The 20,436-nt window shown below is 42.8% G+C and overlaps 1 protein-coding gene across 1 annotated transcript in view; it reads left to right on the forward strand.

Moving 5' to 3' along the window:
* SFMBT2 (Scm like with four mbt domains 2) overlaps nt 1–20,436 on the forward strand; it is a 209,111-nt gene that overhangs the window by 60,828 nt on the left and 127,847 nt on the right. The window lies entirely within an intron of this gene.

Raw genomic sequence — 20,436 nt, forward strand, 5'->3', positions numbered from 1 at the left:
TGTCAATTTGCAGATGTACGAGCTTTCCTATAAACTACAATTTTAAAGAGAACTAGAGAAGCTGCATCTCTGAATCAGCGCACCTGTTACGTCAGTGTACCTGTTACATCATGGGATGTGTTATCAATGAAGAGAAATGGACTGTTTTTATCTTTGTCATTGGGTTAGACCTAACTGGATACCAAACGTATGCTAGAAATTAATATTGTAAATAGTTGGATCTAACAATGTGTTTTCTGTCCTGGTCCCGTGAGTGTTTCTCATCTGACACCCACTTTATCCTTAGTGCTCAACTCTCTGTCCACTGTTGTGCAAAGATGTACCTTCAGGCCACCAGCAGCTCTCTTATTGCCACATTTACTGGCCTTTTCCTGTGAACCGCCTCATAAACCTACTGTCTCTGTTGTTTGGTCGCTCTCTCGTTCTCCCAACTTCCCTTTTTGAATTCCCTGACCATTACTCTCCTGACATTTCTTTACGTCCGGTTTCCAGCTATTTCCTCACCTTCCTGCCTAATGGCACCACCATCTTTAATTTGCGAATGTAAGTCAAGATAGAAGCACATGTAACATTCCCCAAAGTAGCTTTGAAGCGTGGGGAGATGGCGCTGCATTTGTTTTTCCCCAGCCCGGTCTTACAGCACCAGCCAGGCGGGTTGGTCATGGTTCTGCTCAGCGCTGGGCTTCTACTGTTTGTGAAACTCGTGATGAGCCAAGAATTGCTATTGCATTCAGAGAGAATCCTAGCTAATTGTAGTAGAAAGAGATTAGCAGGGAGAAAAGTAAAACATAATTACTGTGCAGGAAAATAGGCTTTGATGACTCCATGAATGCATTGTACGCTGTTTGATGATTTCGAGGCAATATTTCATTGATAAATGATTTAGGATTTCTTTAAAAAAAATTGTTGGGACTGAGTGAGTTAGATGGGTTGAATTATTAAGGACTTCAATTTGTATATATGTTTGCCTGGTAGTTCATATTAGCAGATGAAATACTCGTTAAAGAAGTGTTATCCTCCTTTAGGTATTTTTTTCTTTTTAGTGACTGAGAGTCTAGTGTAAAAGCCTTGGTTTTGCCTCACACCACGAGGCATTATAGCCAAGGGATGTTTTGAGTACAGGGAGAGTGACTAAAGCAATCAGGTTAGAGGGTGTTGGCCCAGAATTGCTGGCCAGTTGCTTTCAGGTTTGATCCTTTGTCACTTTAATATACAAAGAATGTAGTGTCTCTTGCCTGATATGCCAAAAAGTGTCATTTCTCATTTGGATCGGAGTTTTTAGCTCATTTATAGGAAGATACCAAAAGTTTGACACAGCAGAGCTGGATGGATTCCTTTTCTAAGTTAATGAGAAATGTTCTATGCAGTGTGTGTGTGTGTGTGTGTGTGTGTGTGTGTGTGTGTGTGTGTGTGTGTTCCTGAATACGCTTTTAAGGCTGTTACTGTTTTGAGAAAGACAAGATATATATGTGAAGTTTGAATAATGGTGGGCTACAGAGCTTTCATAATGACCAGGGAGGATGTGCCGACTTCACACGCGGGCAGCAGCTGGGCTCACCGGCTGAGCTGCTTGCTCTGCAGTTTTCCCGGCTGAGCTGTGTGTAGGCTCCATGCCTCCCAAGGCAATGAGACGTAATTGGAATGCAAGACCTTGGGTCGTGGTTTTGTTTCCTGATATATTTTTTTTTACTGTAAAATTATACATAACATAAAACTTAACCACTGTAACCATTTTTAAGTGTATTAACAATCACACTGTTGTACCACCACCATCCATCTCTCCAGAACTTTTTCATCTTTCTGGACTGAAATTCTGTCCCCACGAAACACTAACTCCCGATTCTCCCCAACCTGGCAGCCACCATTCTGCTTTCTGTCTCTGTGAGTTTGACGACTCCGGGTAAGAATCAGTTCCTCCTAAACTTTGCCCAAATCCCCAGATAGAGTCTTTTTTTTTTTTTTTTCCTTTTGATCACAGTAAAAGAACTCAGTGAATTATGTCACCTCCTGAATTCTTCCATAGTTTTGGTCTGACTGGTTAGAGGAAAACTTCGATTATAGTTCAAATGTTTATCTGTGTGTTTCTCTCCCTGGTCCACTCCTTGATGGCAGGGTCTAGACTTCGTTTCTTGTATTCCTGGCACTTCACAGAGTGTCTGCGATGTGGTGCAGGGCTCAGGAGGCAGGTGAGCAAGTGAAACTGAATTCCTCAAGGCAACTTGAAGCACTTGAGTTATTGTTTCGGTTGGTGGAAAATGGTAAGACAAGAGGACGGTACGTTTTAACCTGTGTTGAATCTGTGTTAGTGTATTTATGAACCGCCATGGGGATCCTTTTATCCTTTCTAACTTAAGGTCGGGATTGTTTGTGAGTCATGCTTTTCATTAGCACCTCGATTTTCTGGTCTGCATATGATGGGAGGCCCTTAGGAAGATGCTGCTCTCATCCTAGTTATGGGATTTCAGTGGTGTTTCTGTGTTCCTGTCCGACCCCATCCTGGTACAGTAAAAATAGGGAAGTTTTTCCAAACAGAAGTTTCATTAGCTGTGTGTGTCGGGGGGAGCTAATGAAAACAATGCAGCTACTTTGAACATACGAGGCAGCGCATAGTAAGCCTGACTGTGCGTCTAAGGGTCAGGTTTCTGGCTGTGGTTTGGCTTTGTTGTTGTGACGGATGGTGGGGAGGCCCCTGGGCCTTTTCAGGGAGTGTCTGATCCTGGTGGTCCGTGCCAGGTGGATGTGACAGTGAGTTGCAGGGCCAACTGTGAAATACACTTGATTGTTTTCCTTCTCATTATATACATCATCATGTTGATCCCATAGTCATCAGTTAAAGGTATTGTTGCCTGAAGTAAACCATATGCTCTCCCGATCTGTGGATAAAATGAAAGCATAATGTGTCTAGAGTTTCTACTCTCCCCTTTGTCAGGAGCACCATTTTTGAATATGAGGTTTTCCCAAATAAACCATGCAGTGTAAGGAGCCCTTTAGCTCCGTGCTTTTCCCAGATTATATTTAGTTCTTTGTTCCACAACTGAGTTGTCTCCTTCAGTTGTTTCCACAGCATGTGTTTCATATTGTCAGTCTTAAAGGAAGATGAGAAAGAGAAAGAAAAAAAAGGGAAAGAAGGGAGGAAGGAAGAAAAGAAAGAAGGTGGAGGAGAGGACATATCTTTTTCTCCTACTGCACTGAGGAGGAAATTAGTTATTGTGGAGAAGTTTCTAGACGCAGAAGCGGCTGTATGCGATACTCACAGCATTTAGTTGGCCAGCGTCCCATCTTGGCAGAGATGTTCAGAGCGTTAGCCAGCAAGCCTCCAAGGACATTTTAATCCTAGGGAACTTTGAAACAACTCATGTTGGAAACCCTTCCTTGAGACAAGTCTCAAAGTTACCATCATTCAACCATTATTTAATAGGTACCCGGCACTATTGTAAGTCTTCTAAGATTATTGGGGTTTGAAAAATATTTGAATTGTCTTCGAATTTTATTTGTGCCAATCTGCCGTTTTTCCTTACCTTACGTGGATAACATGGTCATAAAGATGAGGCCTGGCCGGAGGAAGCTATGTCTCTTAGACCCTTATCTTATGTCACTTATGTCTCTTACGTCACTTGCATGCATTCTCTTTGGCTTAGACTGAGGTCTTTTATTTAGCGACACTAGAATTCCTGGGTTGTCCACTAGTACATTTGTTTCTTGCATTTGTGTGATAGATCATCACAGAAATAGCCAGGTTTTAATGAAACAATTCTTTTTTTCCAAGGAGAATTAAAGCTAATGACTCCAGTGGGCTTGTTTTCAGTCTGGTTTGTTTCATTAAAAAAATTTTTATAAGCGGGTAGAAGTGAAAGTTGTTAAAATTTCTCCAGCATTTGTTGTTTTACAAGAACACATAAATATATGTTTAATTTAAAAAGTGAGCTTACTGTGCAAAACCTAACTTTTCCTGTTCATTTCCTCCCTAGCTAATGCACACTGTGAAAGACTAAGCATGAATGGTAACACTTTTCAAATTAATTGTGATTAATGTGAACAGCACTGTTTCAGATTTATTTTGTCATGCCTTTGGGTAAACATTGTTTGTATTAGTCCAGGTTCTCCAGAGAAATGGAACCCATAGGATGGAGATGTAGGTAGATAGGTAGATAGATAGATAGATAGATAGATACATAGATAGAGGAGATAGAGGAGATTCCTACAGGAAGTGGCTCATACAATATGGAGGCTGTTATATTCCATGACCTGCGTATGGAAGCGGGAGCCCACGACAGCCAGTGGTGTGGTTCAGTCTAAGTCAGAAGGCCTGAGAACCAGGAGCACCGGTATCTAAGGGCAGGACAAGATGGACATCCCAACTCACGCAAAGAGAGCGAATTCACTCTTCCTTCGCTTTTGTTCTGTTCAGGCTCTCAGTGGGTTGGATGGTGCCTGCCCAAACTGATGAGGGAGATCTTCTCATCTCTTTAGAGACACCCCCCCCCCCACAGACACCCCTAGAAATATTTGCTTTATCGGCGTCCCTTAGCACAGTCAAGTTGGTAGGTGACATTAACCATCACACTATTATTGTCCTAGTAACAAAAATATTTGTAGCATCCTGTTTACTCGTTGGAACGTGGACTTAGCTACTCTTGTGTATCTTATTAAAGCATATTCATTGGAAATGACCTGAAAGAAACAGAATCAAGTGTCAAAATCTCAGCTGTTCAAACCTGCAGTGAAATGCGGTGATACACATCAACTTCTTCGCCCATCAGGAACAAGAACCCATCCAGGTGGCCTCCCCAGGTACCTGTCACCTCAGAGGTGAGGCTGGTTGCAGGTCATATTAGTTCCTGGAGGAGCTGTAACTGTACTCCGGGTCTTAGTTCATGTGTGAATGGGAAGGGTGCACCGGGCTAGATCGGAAGCGCTCAGTGTTGGCCACAGGTGGGGGTTTGGGAATTATGAATGGCCCTTTAAAAGGACACAGCTGAGTTTCAGGTCTTACCAAGATAGATGGATTGGACATAGGTGGGTGTGAGAGACAAATGCTACTCTGAGAAAACTCTTCCTGTGGGGACTTGTCCTGGTCACCTGTCCCCTGCCGGGAAGTGACATTCCATATTTCTAAGTGGAAGACTGTCAGGTTTAGGAGCCCAGTTGGATTCATAACGTTTAAAAGTTGTTTTCCGAAATTATCGTAATGGTCACAGTTTTCACCTGGTTTTCCTGTCCAAACAGATAGAATTCTTTTCCTAGTTTAAAAAACAGCCCACTTCCGGGCGCATGGTTAGACAGTGTGTCAGAATTAATTATGTGTGCTGCAGCGTGATGGGACGTAGAGAGAAAACATTAGCAGTTGGGAGATTTATTAGATACAGCTCAATACAGTTTTCATTTCTATACAGTAACAGGGTTTATAATGAAGGTTTGATAGCCTGGTGTACTCATGTCCATTCGAATAGGAGTACAAAAGACGGCACAGAGGAATATTAGCTGACAAGGTTGTTAAGAAGAAAGGTGAAATATCTACCCTTGTGTTGGGCCGAGGTAAGGGATGGACTGCCTCCCTGCTCCCTCCAAGGCACCTGTCACTGGGTCTGAGAATGATGACAAACTGCTAGCAGTCCCCCCGCAACAAAGGGTTTTACCTAGAACGAATCAGAGGAAAAAGGGATCAGACAATTTTTTACTTCTGTTTCCTGCAGCAGAGAAAAGTGTTTTGGTCAGAGACGGGTTTTGTGGAAGCAGCAAAAATGAAATAAGTAATCTGACTAGGGAACAATGAGAGAGTTGGGGGGATAGGAGGGGAGGTGAGAGGAAGAGAGGAGAGAGACAAGGAGAGAGGAAGGAGCAGGTGGTGGGGAGAGGGAGACACTTTTGCTAAGGTGGCTTGGCTTGATGGAGTTTTTCTTGATTAGGTAATTATGGTAATTATCAATTAACAGGTCGTATTTACAGAGTGACGCACCTCCTGGGGTGACCCTGTGCTGAGGCTGTGTGACTAAACGGGATGAAAGGATGTGTGATGTATGTCCCCAAGGCCACTGGGGACAGCTCAGCTTACATGCTTCCTCCATATGGTACAAAAGGGATTAATTAATGTTTGATCGTAAGAAGTCAGGTGATGCGATGCAAATTAATTGTGGGGTTCTGCTGAGGAGAAGAGTGGGCCTTACACAGGCAATTTTAATGGGAGTCTCAAAATAGCAGCCTTGGAACTCGCTGGGCTAATTATTTTTAAAAATAATGAGAAATGTTATGAAGTCAGCTGAAGGTATCGATTTATCTTTCATGGGGTTCAGAAACAGAATCTTGAGAAATAGGCTGTAAGAGGGATACTAGAGCTGCCCTGGCTCCAAAGCCTTCACAAAGCATTCTTTGGGCAGAAAAATAGTTTTCTAGATGCCGGGGGCTGTCCCCGGGGCCACAGAGGGCCTTAGGGAATCTTGTCACTTCCCTGGAACCCTGAGAGGCGTGTCTTCCGAGCTTCTCAGACCCTTGGCAGGTTGGCAGCTATGGTGGTTCTAAAACGTGACTTCAGATTTTTTGGACATTTTTCCTGTTAAGATTGGGGTCTCTGTCCTCTGTCCTGGAACCTGGGCAGCTGGGTGACTGTTGGGACCAGTAGAGTACAGCCAAAGGACAACATGTGACTTCCAAGGCTGATTGATAAAAGGGGATGCAGCTACCCCTGTATTTGCTGGCACGCCAACCCTTGGACCTCCCGGCACCACAGAACAAGTGTGACTCCCATGCTGTGAGGCTGCCAGGCCACATGAAGGGGCCACATCTAGGTGCTCTGGGCTGCACTCCGGGTCTTCCCTTCATCCCAGCTGGGCACCACATATGGGAATGAATGAACCTTCAGATGACGCCAGCCCCAGCCTTCGAGTCTCCCAGCCAGGGCCCCAGTTATCGTGGAGCAGAGCCGAGCCTGCCGGAATTCCTGACACAGGGACCCATGAGCGTCGCAACTGGCATTTGACGCCCCTGAGTGCCGGGCTGCTTTGTTACACAGCAGTATCACCTGCCACAGCTCTGTGCCTCGTCTCCCCCGGAAGCTCCTCAGGCTCCTGCTCTGTGGTTCCCAGTGCCCCTTTCTCTAGCTCCCTCACTGCTCTTGTGTTCGTGGGGAAGGCCTGAGGACCTGTCCCCCGTGGTCGCTGAAGACTTGTAAGGACCAGACCTGCCAGCTCCCAGAATGGCTCATGAGAAGCCCTCTGCAGCCCGGGACACTTCGACTCAGACAGAAGCTCCTCTTTCTAAGGTTTACGAGCCTAGGGATGGACATGGCTGGTCAACACCCCCACGTTGTCCCTGATACCTGCCCACTGTCACTGCAATCTCAGCCATGCTGTTTGCTTGCCTATGGGATGCCGCTGTGGCTGCAATCACTTTTGAGGTCGTTTTGTGGGCTTTGTTAACCCCTTATGCCCTGTTCCGTGTGAAACCAGAAGGAGTCTTGACTGTGCCGATCAAAAGAGCCATATCATCATCTAACAGCGGTGAAGTTTAGATGCTTGCTAGCCTGATGTACGTTCAGAAGAAGGCTGAGTTTGGGGAGACAGGAGGGATGAGGCAAGCTGTCATGTTTCCCAAGGCTCATGGCCATTTGGATCTTCGTGATAAATCTGCATGGTGGTGGGCACCACGAAGCCTGGGTTCCAACCATCAGAGAAGGCAGCCTCATTAGCAGATATGGTTATGGATGGAGGGCTGCAACTCTGATGTCACCATTGTCATTTTGTTGTTGCAAGCAAAATACTCCTTTCGATGCCCATGCCTTTGTACACAGAAAAGCTTTTGTCTTTTAAGCACATGAGAAGAGACAACCTGAGGAAGTGAGCTCTGTCTGGGACAATGAGGAATTCAGCATTTACTTTATCAAAGACAAAATTGTTTTGTTCATGGTCGCCCTGAACTGGAAACCACCCAGATGTCTTTCAAGAAGACGTGAATGGATAAACAAACTGGTCCATCCATGTGATGGAGTATTTATCGCACAGCGAAACAATAGAATGGACTATTGATGGACAGGTGGGGCCACCTGGAGGAACCTCAGAGGCACTTGACTTGGTGAAAAACCCTAGTCTCGAAAGGTTATGTACACTTGGTTGCACTTACATGATGCTCTTTATCAGGCAAACCTCTTGTGATGGAGCGCATCGCTGTATGCAGGGGTTCTGGGTAAGGGAAGGTGTGAGTATAAAGGGATAGAAGAATATCTTTTTTGTGGGGGATGATGGAACTGTTCTGTGTCCTCGTGGTGGGGGTGGTAGTGTGAACTGGACGTGTGTTAATAAAATTCATAGAAGTGTGTACCCTAAAAAGGTCCATTTTATAATAGGAAAGAACAAAAAGAAAATTAAAGGAACCGTCCTTATCACTCCTTTTGTGGATGCGAGAGAGACGTGAGAACAGCTCCTGGCGAGGAGAACCTGGCTCCTGCCCGGCCGCTGGAGGCCCGGATAAAGAGGTGATGAGCACTGGCTGGCAACACTCCCTCGTGAGCAGGGTCTCAGGGAGATGATACTTCTCTTCACGGGCGTCACCGGTGACGCCTCCAAGCCTGTCTTCTTTTCAATGTTGACTTCCTAAAATAGTACCCAAAGAAATACATGGAGAAATGAGAAAACCCCCTCCTCCCGTCTCCACACACACACAAAGGGAATTTCAATTGGCTTTGAGGGCACATTTGGAAGAGAAAAAGAGAAAACTTTGGGATCAGGAAACCAAGGCTGGACTTCAAATGACTATGAAGAAACCAGAGATTTGAAAGAATTCGTTTTTCATTGTATTTGGTAGAGACTTAACTGCACTATTCAAAATTGAGCCTAATCAGAGCCATACAATTAAATTGCCGTGTACTGCTTAGAAAATTAAAGGGTAAACTTAGTAGTCTGTGTGATTTGAGGAAAGATTCATTTCGGGACAATGCAAACGGTTATTACGGGTGTTCATCCAAATAATAATATTTATGTGGGATGTCAGAAGTGTTCCAGGTCTTCCAAACTGTAGCTGCTTCAGCTGATTGGAGTTACAGAGCTGAAGCTGTTGAATGAGTGATTACAAGGGGTGCCCATTGGCAGCTGGGGAGCGTCGGGAACTTAGTGGAAATTATTGATGGGGAAATGTTACTGGAATTTTAAATGTTAATTCAAATGTTTCATGGGCAGCAGCAAAGATGCCACCCATCTGTCCTGCAGCGCAGGGGACAGTCCCATACAATGCAGAATTGTTCCCGCGATCTTAGAATGTCCTGCTAGGCACAAGGGAGAGACACCTGCATGTAGTTAATGGAGCCTGGAACTAATCCCAACACTAAGTTGCTTTTGTGTAGTTGGTACAGTTTTAAATTAGTCTGAATGTTTCAGGAATGTAACGACCTGGTAAAGTGAGGGAAGACTGTTATTGTTTTCTTTGTTATGCTGTAACCAGTAGCATATGTCCTTGTCAACACTTCCTGCCCCTCAGATAGATGTGAAATACTTTGTGTGGTTTTCATCTGTATTTCCCTGAAGACTAGTATGGTTTTGGGTCTCTTCATATGTTTATTGGCCATTAGGGTTTCCTTTGAGTATTCTCCTCTCCACTATTTTAACACAGTCTGTCAGACAATTTTTTTTTTTGCGGTTCATGCTTTTTGGTATCTTTATTTCAAATTGTTCTTGTATATTTCTTCTAGAATTTCTAAGGTGTTAAAGGTCTTTAATCCACCTGGAATTGATGCCTGCATAGGGTGGGAGGTAGTTCTGTCATTTCTATGATGGTAGCCAGTTTTCTCATGCATACATCGAGTACTGTATTTTGCCGTTTATGATACACTCCTGTGTATAATGTGCACCCACATTTTTGGTGCAAACTTTCAGGGAAAAAAATCTTTTGTTTTAATTTCTTTTTTTTAAGATTTTTATTGGGGAATTGGGGGGATGGGAATAGCGCTGGGGAATTGGAGTAATGGGAACAAACAAGTTGCTGTCGTTTTGTTCTTCAATCTAGTTGTGCAGGACGTTGCTTCACTGGCCCAAGTTGGCACCATCATTGCGCTCTTCCCGGGTGAGGCAGATCAGTCGCCGGCTTCTGGACGGCCACTCACGGCGGCTGCTGGCCGCTCACGCTGGCTGCTGGCTACATACGGTAGCCCGTGGCAACGCACTGCCATAGGGGCTGCAGCCTACACCATCGCCGGCGACTCACGGCAGCCCAGCTCCAGGTTGAGCTGTTGTTCAGCATCTTAGCTGTAGAGGGCAGTGTCACTGGCCCTCATATGTGGGATCCCGAACCGGGGCCCTCTGGCGTCCCAAGCCAGTTCTTAACCATCGCGCCACTCGGCCGGCCCTGTTTTAATTTCTTAATTCAGATGTTTGTTTGTTTATATTTAAGTACTTGTTTGTATTATAAAGGAGTTTTAGCATTTATTATTGTACTTTTAACTCATAAGCATAAATAAAAGAATTAAAAACATTTATATAGATATGAAATTGGCACTACCCATGTATAATGCGCATCCTTATTTTTCCCCTCACAGATTTGGGCAAAACAGAGCTCATCATGCATGGCAAAAGACGGTATTTCTTTCTTCCTTTCACCAATGATCTGCAGTGTCTTCTCTGTCATCAATAGTTTCTCTGTATGCTTGGGGGCGGTTTTAGGCCGCCTCTTCGGTTTCAGCAGTCTACTTTACCTTCCCTGCACGGATCCTGTGTCATAAATACTGCTGCTGTGCATACAAAGTCCTTCATCTCAGGCGCCTTTTTCCTCTTCACAGTTGTCTTGGGCAGCGTTTCATCAGTGCTGTGTCACATTTCGGGCTTGCCGGGCCACCTGATGATCTGCTCAGCTTTTGAGAACGCTTGGGGGCGGGGGTGGTTCTGTAGTGCAGCGTGAGTGCAACATGGTTATTTTCCATGTGTGCCGTGTGTGAAAAAGTTTGGGAAGTACTAGTCCTAGCTATCCGTAGTCCTCTGACAGTCCACAGAAATTTAGAGGCCAAATTTGTCAAGTTTCCTGAGCGACACCGCTGGAACTTTGATTGGAGTGGCATAGCATTTATTATTAAGTGGAGAATTGAAGTCATTATGATGTTGAGTGCACTTTGCATTAAAAGAAATGCATTGCAAATGTAAGCATTTCTATTTTAGTTGTCAAAGACTCAGTCCCAAGTGTCACAAAGCACCCACATAAGTAAGGAAGCCCTACCCCAGAGCACTTCACTCAAAGGGAGAAGACTACATATCCTATGTTGTCAGGTAACTTAAAGATTTGGCAAATATCCCTCCATTGTGCACTTAAAGATTGGACATTTGATCCCTGATGTTGTGTTCCCCTTAGTGCTATGATGCTTGTAAATGCTTCAGTGAAACTTTGGGGTACCCCCTCTTTTTAAAAGGAGCGATACACATGTTCTTTAAAATGCGAGCTTCCCTTCCCTTCCCTCCCAGAAAGATTGTTAATTTGTTTTAATATATGAGCAATCTATAATAAAACTCGTCATAGTATTAATTAAAAAGAACACATGCTGGGTCCTGAGGGAAATCATTTATGGAGAGGAACATTCAGTGAAATTTTGAATAACAATGACTTTTAGGCAATTTATTTCATTTTCTTTACTGTTACAAACAGTAGAGGAATTGGGTGCTTGGCAGATCTGTGGTGCTGGACAATAGGTGTTGCTGACTTTAACAACAGGGCCGCTCGCTTGAATCTCCCAGTAAAGAATGGCATTTGGAATTGGCATGATGTAGTAAAGGATGTGGATTTTGGGGTCAGAAAGACCCAATACTGAATCACGGTGTAAGCACCCCCCAAACTGAGTGGATCTCTTTAAGTTTCATTTTCTTCACTTGAAAAACAGGAGTAATATGACTTACATACACCTCAGAACGGTGGTAGGAATGGAAAGGAATTCCATATATTGTAATGGACCTGGCTATCAGCAGGTATGACTTCTATCTCTCACTGGAATTGTTTGTTACTTGCTGTCGCATGATGCTGCCTCAAGTGATTCTCCAGGAAAAAAAATAAATCTAAGGAAAGAAGGTTTCAAAGCCTAAGCTCATTTCTTCCCGCATTGAGAAGCAGCATTTCTGCCTTCGTTGTTTCTCGATGTAGTGTCTGAATCGGGGAACAAGTGGCTACAGCCCTCTGGCTCGTCAGTGTTTCCTTTATACCACAGGACAAGATATTCTAGAATACGTACAGAAACTATTTGAAGTCCTTTGAGGAAGAACTAAAATGAAAAAAGTGAGTCATGAATTAATTGTTAAGAGTTAGCAGCTGCACACTTAGGCATCTAGTTTGATAGGAAAGGAAAACATACTCAGTGAATTTAAATTGCCTGGCATGGGTGACAGCATATTAAAGTAATGAGAGCAATGATTCATCTGGCCAACTTGGAGTTGTCAAGCTTTGATCTCTCTCTCTCCCTCTCTCTGTCTGTCCTTCTGGTAGCCCCTAGTTTAATTGCCGTAGTTTATATATTACACAAAGATAAAATAACAACAACAGTAAACAAAACGATACTTCAGGGTGTACCACAACCAGATACTTGTGACTCTTGGGATTTCTGAAGATATCCAGAAACAAGTTTCCCTTCATAGGGAATGTTTGTTTTTCCCAAGTCAAGATCAAATACAAAAATAAACCCGCTTCCTGTATGGTTTGGGTTCTCCCCAGGACTTTGTTGGCCACGTGGCATGACAGTCTTCAATTTTATACTGTGTATTTATCTCACCTGAATGAACGAAAACAACACTTTTTTGCAGACACAAAGGAAATAATGACTGTTAGATTTTGAAGAAAGGCGACTTGTGCAGTTTTTAATATTTTTACTCTAGGACTACTCTGAGTGAGCTTGGTGATTTTGGTTTAGTAAGATCTTTACAGGCGGACTTGTTTTTCATTCACATGTTGATTGCTTTGCCTCAAAATGCTGTGGCACATAATTTCATGGATGGTTCAACATACAGAAATCAATAAATATGATATGCCACATTAATAGAATGAAAGATAAAAATCGTATGTGATCATCTCAATAGATGCAGAAAAAGCATTTGACAAAATACAACATCCTTTTATGATAAAAGTGCTCAACATATTGGATATAGAAGGAATATACCTTAACCTTATAAACATCATATGACAAACGCACAGCCACCATCATACTCAATGGTGAAAGGTTGAAAGCTTTTCCCCTAAGATCTGGAACAAGACAACGATGCCCACCCTCTCCACTCGTATTCAACCTAGTATTGGAAGACCTAGCCAGAGCAGTCAGGCAAGAAAAAGAAACAAAAGGCATTCAAGTAGGAAAGGAAGAAGTAAAATTGTCTTTGTTTACACATGACAGAATCTGATATAGAAAGAAAATCCTAAAGCCTGCACCAAAAATCTGCTAGAACTAACCAAGTTCAGTAAAGTTGCAAGATACAAAGTCTGTTGTGATTCTATACTCCAGAACGAAACTTCTGGAAAAGGAATGAAGGAAACAATCCCATTCACAATAACATCAAAAACAACAAAATGCTTAGGAATAAATTTAACCAAGGAGGTGAAAGATATGTCCACTGAAAACTTTGGATGAATGAAATTGAGGACGACACGAACAAGGGGAAAGATATCCCATGCTCATGGATTGGACGAATCAACATTGTTAAATGTACATATTACCTGAAGCCATCTATAGAGACAATGTGTAAAAATGGTTTTCCGTGTGCGTGGTTAAGAAGTCCACCTTGGGTACTCTGCCACCCACTCCCTCTCTGATTTGCCTTCTTTGATTCATCTTTCTGACGCTGCCTCCGTTGGTTCAGCTTCTTCACCATTCTGCAGACAAGCCAAGATTATTTATACCGCAGGGCCTTTGCAAGGACTGTACCAGGGACACCCTTCCCCCAGGTCATTGCATGGCTTGCTCTCACTTCCTGTAAGTCTCTGCTAAAATGTCACCTTTTCAGTGAGCCCTTCCTTGCAGTGTATAAGTATAATCCGGCCCACCCCGGCAGATTTATTTCTTCTTTTAGCATTTATCATCTTCTGACCTACAGTATATTTGCCAACTGACTGTGCTTCTCCCCCAGCCCAGAATGTAGAGGTGTGAAGGCAAGAGCTTTCACAGCTTTGCTCACTGCAGTTCCCTCAGCATTGAGGCTGTGTATTTACTGAGAGAAAGATTGACTAGATATTCCTGGATTGATTTGTCATATTATGTCTCCAGACATGTTTAACAGAGTCATTGTGGTAAACTTCAGCTAATGAAAAGTAAATGTTATTTAGCTCATTCAAGTCATAAAATTCATGCCTGAGCCAGAGTGCCTGCTTAAAACCTGAGAACTTGGCCCTTGGCAGTCCTGGGGATTCAGGCATTTCTAAGTGGGTGGATGATAATGGGAAAAAAAAAAAAAAAGAAAGAAAGAAAGAACGGGAAACTGTTTTCTAGGCAGAGTAGACCAATGAGAACAGGCAAGATCTTTCTGACAGAATGTCGCTTTGTCCCCATGAATTTGCTAATCCTGGGTGTGTCTTCCTGACCCTAGCCAGAATTCCATAGTCAGACCTACCTGTAACACAACCAGTATACACTTCTGTTGAAATAATTCTTATCTATTCTATGTTCTTTGTAAGTCTCAGAAGAAAACCTCTTTTCTGGAAACGGTGCGTGTTTTGGTAATATTATGCTAATTTTTTGGATTCCCTTCCAATTGTGGTTAGGCTAGGACTGATTGGGGTGTTGATCCTCAGGAATTCATACCCAAATCAAGTGTTTTGGTCTCCTACCTCATTCTCACCAGGGCTCTCATACATTTTCTTGTTAACTCAATAGAATTTGTGTTTTTCTTAAACAGGTTCGTTTCCAAAAGAACTGACTCTGCTCTTTGACAATGCTCCTCTGTTGACAGTGTCAGTTTGGCCATTCAGTTAGGATATTGCCGATACGTATGTTTTTAATTTTGTTTTCTAACGACTATACCCATAAACTCTTGGTTTAAACTCTCCATGAGTGTGCTGACGGCAGCCCTGCTCTGAGACTACCAGGCTCGCCAGCCAAAAAGCTCAGCACAGTCGCAGCATGTAGGCTGTGGAAGTTCTTGTGTGTCCAGATTATTGGGTAGTGAATGCTCCTCTACTGGGTTTTCCAAGCGCAAGGCCACTTTTCGGAGAAGAGGGGTGAGGGGCCCAGCAACTGCTGTTCCTTTGTATCAGCGTCTCAAATGGCTAACTCTTTTTGGAAGTGCAACATCTGTATTCATAAGAATTGGCAGTACTCCGCTAAATGGCTGTATATTAGGATAAAGATTGCATATTCTTAGCATTAGGAGCCATAGCGTCTAGAGCCGAAGCTTTGAGGAAGGGATGGGATGGTTTTAGAAGTATAGGAGACTCATTCCCTTCCAAACAGCCAGTCCCTTAAATGTACCCAAAACAACAAACAAAGACACCCCCCGCCCCGACACACACACACAAATACATATAACTAGGTCATAATCATTAGAATATGGATGTTTGATATGAGAATGGAAAAGATTAAGGGAGAGCATGAAAACTGCTTTTGTTTCCAAAGGAAAAAATAAAGTTCTCTTTTGACCCCTAAAGGCTAGAATTTGGACCAATGGATAGTCAAATTTAGGGGCAATATAAGGAAGAATTTTTGAGTTAAGAGGAAGAAAAGGGGTAAATTTCCACTTATTCTGATTGTTGAAGTGGGGCTTGGGCTATCAGATGTAGACGTCAAATTGATGGTCAGTCTAGTTGATTAATGACTTTTTTACTGGACTCAGTACACACACACACACACACACACACACACACACGATACAAATATTTCACAAGGCAGTACTTACCCTTAAAAGGATCCATGCACTGTGCTTTGAGCTGATTTGTCCCCTCACAAGTCCTATTTGAAGCCCAGAACCTCACACAGACACACCCAGAAATACATCTGACCAATGTGTATGCACTGCGGATCCCAGCCAAGTTAGCACATAATGAACTATCACAGTGCATCCTGACATTTGAGTTCTGCGCGCTGGCAGATCGGGTCCAGTTCTCCATGCATTGTTTAGGTCGAAGGGCCTTGCCTTTTCAAAGAGCTCCAGTCACAGAAAGGCTGGGATGTCAGCATTATGGGTTTGCCATTAAGTGACAATAATGTAACATTGTTGCTATTAATGTTTTATGGATTTTCCTTTCCCCATAAATACACTAGCAGATGAAGTTATTTTGCAGCCCAGCAAGGTGAAACTGCCAGAACTGCTCGGTGTTGTTACATTTTGATTAGCCCTCTGTGATCTGCCTCTCCTTTAAGGACTTGACTTGTCCTTGTTTTTTTTCTGTCCAGTGTAATTGTTACTTCGGAATTAAGAACTTGCTTTCACAGCCATCACATTGTGCTTTCTCTCCACTGCTGTCGGGCCGCATCTTTTATTTAGCCAGCATCTAATATTTGCGCTCCGTTTTTCTCCATTATCCACGGTGCTGCAATGAGAACGGTCATATTGATAAGGCCACCATTTCCTCATGTAAGTGTCTAAGCTGTGCGGTTCAGCCCCCTGCAGGAGGGGTGGTGTGAACGGTTGTTACGAGGGTAATTCTTCCAAGTAGACGTGCTTCAGGTGTATTTGGGAACAGAATTCAGTGCGTGTGTGTGTGTGTGTGTGTGTGTGTTTCAAGTTTAGTTTTCCAAAGGCTGGCAGAGCACTCTGCATCCTCCCATTTCAGCCTTGTGACATGGCCAGACTCGGGATCGTCTCAGTCTGTGCCGTTTTCCATCCCATCACGTTAATGCTGCCTATCTTCTCCTCAAGTTAGGTTATGGAGCACGTTTACCGGGCAGCTAATTAAAATCCCCATCTCAGAGCTTTATAATTAACCGTGGGGGGAAAATAACCAGCCAAACCGTCTTCTCTGTGAGGTTCAGGAAATATCATTTTGATATGTTGACAGCAGCCCCTTATGGAGACAGCAACCAGCTATAAACTCTCCAGACCATTAAACAGAACAGGAGGAGCATCAGAGCAGTTGCAGCCTAATTACCAATGATCAGCGGGTATTTATGTGCGTGCAAATAGCGCAGGGCCCTGCGTCTGTGAAACACGGGGCTATTTTGGACCTGTTGTCCAGTAGGTAAGACCCAGAGCAAAATTTCTGGGTTCCCTCATTGTCTTTCCTTCATTTAATCTGTTTTACTTCCGGCTTCAACACTTGTGTTCATCATAACCTTTGCCGCTCCATTTCCTTTACATCTTGTGAAAATACAGGTAACAGTGGTCTCCTGGATTCCTCGAGTCCTCGTACCTTTCTCCAGGAGTTGGTTGGCTGCCTTGGACGGTGGCTGTGGCTCCGTTAGACCACCAGAGCCCCCTTTTGGTGGTTAATACCTCAGTGGCCTGAATGAAATGGTATAGCGTGCTTGTGCTGTATGCCTTAAGGATAGTCCAACTTTTGTCAGTGAATTTTAATAAACAAAACTCTGGGCCAGAGAAATGAAAAGATTTTAGGTGATGATTCCTGCAGTGCAGAGAAGTAATTTGAATGAGTTAACAAATGAGCTTTTCACAAGTTGTTGTATAGCCTTTCTTCAACTGTCCGCTCACCCCAGCACTGACATCAATCCTGTTTTAGAGGCATTAAAAAGTGCAGTGACAAGTGTAGTTACTGTGGACAAATTTAGCTCATGTATTTTATCTACATAATCTGATTGTAATTTATATATCTTCAGCCTAGATAAAGCAGAGCCATTTCTTATTACCAAATTTTTCTTGTTGTCAGCCCGATGTGAGTGGGATATTGACTTTCACTGAAGGCTGGTGATTAATCGTAGCAGCTCTCATGGGGCGATGGTTTATTGCTCTGTGTAGCTGAGTGACTGCTGGTAGGACTGCAAGTCAATCAAGATAAACCCAGGTGGGTTAGTTGCTCTTGGCTGATGTGATGGATTTATTAGCCAAATTCGCTTTTAAAAATCACTTTACATTCTTAGCAGGTGGATTTGCAAATAGAAAAAATTACAGGTTGCTGTCAATGGAAGAATCTGTTAGTTTGCAAAGTGGAGTGCAGCCAACTGGATGTCACCGTGAAAGATAAACTCCCAAGAAATGGCCACTGGAAAGGTTGAGCTCAAGAGTCATCTTGTTAAATGCAAAGAAGGCAATTATGTTTTTAGTAATTCAGGTGGTTAATAGACTAAGAAGAAGATCTTCATCCTGTGTATAATTACACAGAGAGTGTCATGGGATTTAATTTTTTAAAATAAGAGTGAAATATTTTTTTCTCCTAGAGAAAACTCTGCCAGCTGTATAAGGCCATGTCAGTGTTCATTTGCACTTTTTCATATATTTACCACTTTATCTTCTTATAATTTATTCTTACCTGTTAGACCTTCCTTCTGGGATCACTTTCCTTGCGTGTGAAGCATATCCTTCAGTTTCCTATAGTGGGGGACTGTTGTGGATAAACTCAGTTTTTCCTTGTCTCAAAATGTTTCCATTTCTTTCATGCTATTGAAAAGTATTTTTGCTGTGTATAGAATGCTAGATGGACAGGTTATTTGGTAGCATCGTGTTGACAATGTAATTTCACTTACCTGTGGCATTGGCTGAGAAATCAGTGGTCAGACTAATTGCCTTTCTTTTGAAAGACAATCAGTCTTTTTCCCTCTGGTTCTTTATAAGATTCTCTTTGTTTTGGGTAATGTTTCTAAAAGCAGGTTTCTTTTTATTTATTCTGATTGGGGTTTGTTGGGCTTATTCAGGTTGTGGGTTATTGTTACTCAGTTGTCTGTTATCAGTTCCGAAAATGTTGTCATTCTATCCTCTGGTAAGCTCTTCCCCGTTCTCGCTTCTCTTTTTAGCATTCCAGACAGACTTACTATAGACCTTATGTTTCTTAATTTTTCTTGCATATTTTCATCTTTTTGTCTGTGTTGCACTCTTATGATTTCTCTGGGTCCATCTTCTCTTCATTTTCTCTTCACATTTTCTCTGCACATTTTCTCTTCAGCTCCCTAACCTGCTGCTAACTTGGCACTGGGTTTTTAAATAAAAGCATTGTGTTTTTAATGTATAAAATGTCTGGTTTTTTTTTTCGACTGTTCTTGATCATTTTTATGGGGCTTTGTTGTTGTTGCTGTTGTTTCTTACACAATTTAAATTTCTTCTTCTATTTCTTTATCCATATTAAGTATATTTAACGCCACCGGTATGCGAAATCTTGAAGGTCTGATTGTTTTCAGTCTGATTATTCTGGTTTTTGTTAATGGCCCTTGTATCCCTTGTATATTTTGTGTATATTTTGTCTCTTTCCTGAGCAGTCAGTACAAGCGCATTGATGATGGTGCCTTTGTGATATTATTGTGAGGAAGAAGCAGGTGAATCCACGCCATACACTTTGAATGGTGACTGGTCCATACTAAGCTCTTAATAAGTATCTCCTGTTGTAATAATAGTAAAAATAATAGCATTGATACTAGTGTTGTGATTATTGATTCTTTCTTTCTTTCTGTCTTTTTTTTTCTTTCTTTCGAAGTTTATTTGTCAGATTTCTTTAAGTGCTGGGTTGAAGATGGAGTCTTTCCAAAGAGTTGCATTTGCTTCTGTCAGGCACCCGTGGTCAAAATAAACCACTTAAATGAAAACTTTTAGCTTGAGGGGGTTTTGGACCACTGGGCCGGATGGGCTGGTTTGTGGCTGAGAATCCTTAGGGGTGTTTCCTGACCCACCTAACCAGAGGCTGCATCACAGTCACAGCCAAGGTTCTGGTAAAGATGGCTTTCATGCAGGCCCTGGGGTGAGGTGGTTATTTCTCATGCTCTCCACCACTTAGGATGTAGCCTTGGAGGTATGCGTTTTGGGTCTCAGCTGTACAGGGAGAGTCTCCTGTTGGAATCCGTGCCGTGTGTGGGCCTCAGCCTTGGTTTCCTTTCACATGGTGCCATGGTGCTGGTACACCAAAGCCCAGCTCCTGTGGCTGGCCCACTGCCCTCGGAGGAGACGGTGGCTTCCGTGCTAAGTTAGCCCTCCTAGGTTCTTGCTTTCAGCTCATATTTGGGTTCTGAGTATTCTTTACCTTTTGCCACTTCATTAATACATTTAACTCATGCTTTTAAAAGAGAGCATTGTGAGTTGTTTTAACAAAACCGTCAGGTTATCTCTTCCTAACCTTTGTAAATGGATGTTTGTAACTGTTTTTGAGTATGTAAATCAACCTTTAAAGGGGAGCAGCCTGCTCTTCTTAAGTTGCTGAATTTGTCTGACAGGACAAAGTCATGTTCAAAGCTATAAAACAGCCGTCACGCATCTTCCTGGATCTTCAGCTTTGAAGGATAATAAGTAATGTAAAACATTATTTTTATATTACATTAAACCTCATAGAGATTTGTAATGAAGTGGAAAGTGAGGTTTTCATGAATAGTTTTAATATAAATTGTGAGACTTCAAGGAAATCTTACTCTAG

This window comes from Hipposideros armiger, unplaced genomic scaffold (assembly GCF_001890085.2).
Source record: "Hipposideros armiger isolate ML-2016 unplaced genomic scaffold, ASM189008v1 scaffold_88, whole genome shotgun sequence".
Taxonomy (NCBI): Eukaryota; Metazoa; Chordata; class Mammalia; order Chiroptera; family Hipposideridae; genus Hipposideros; species Hipposideros armiger.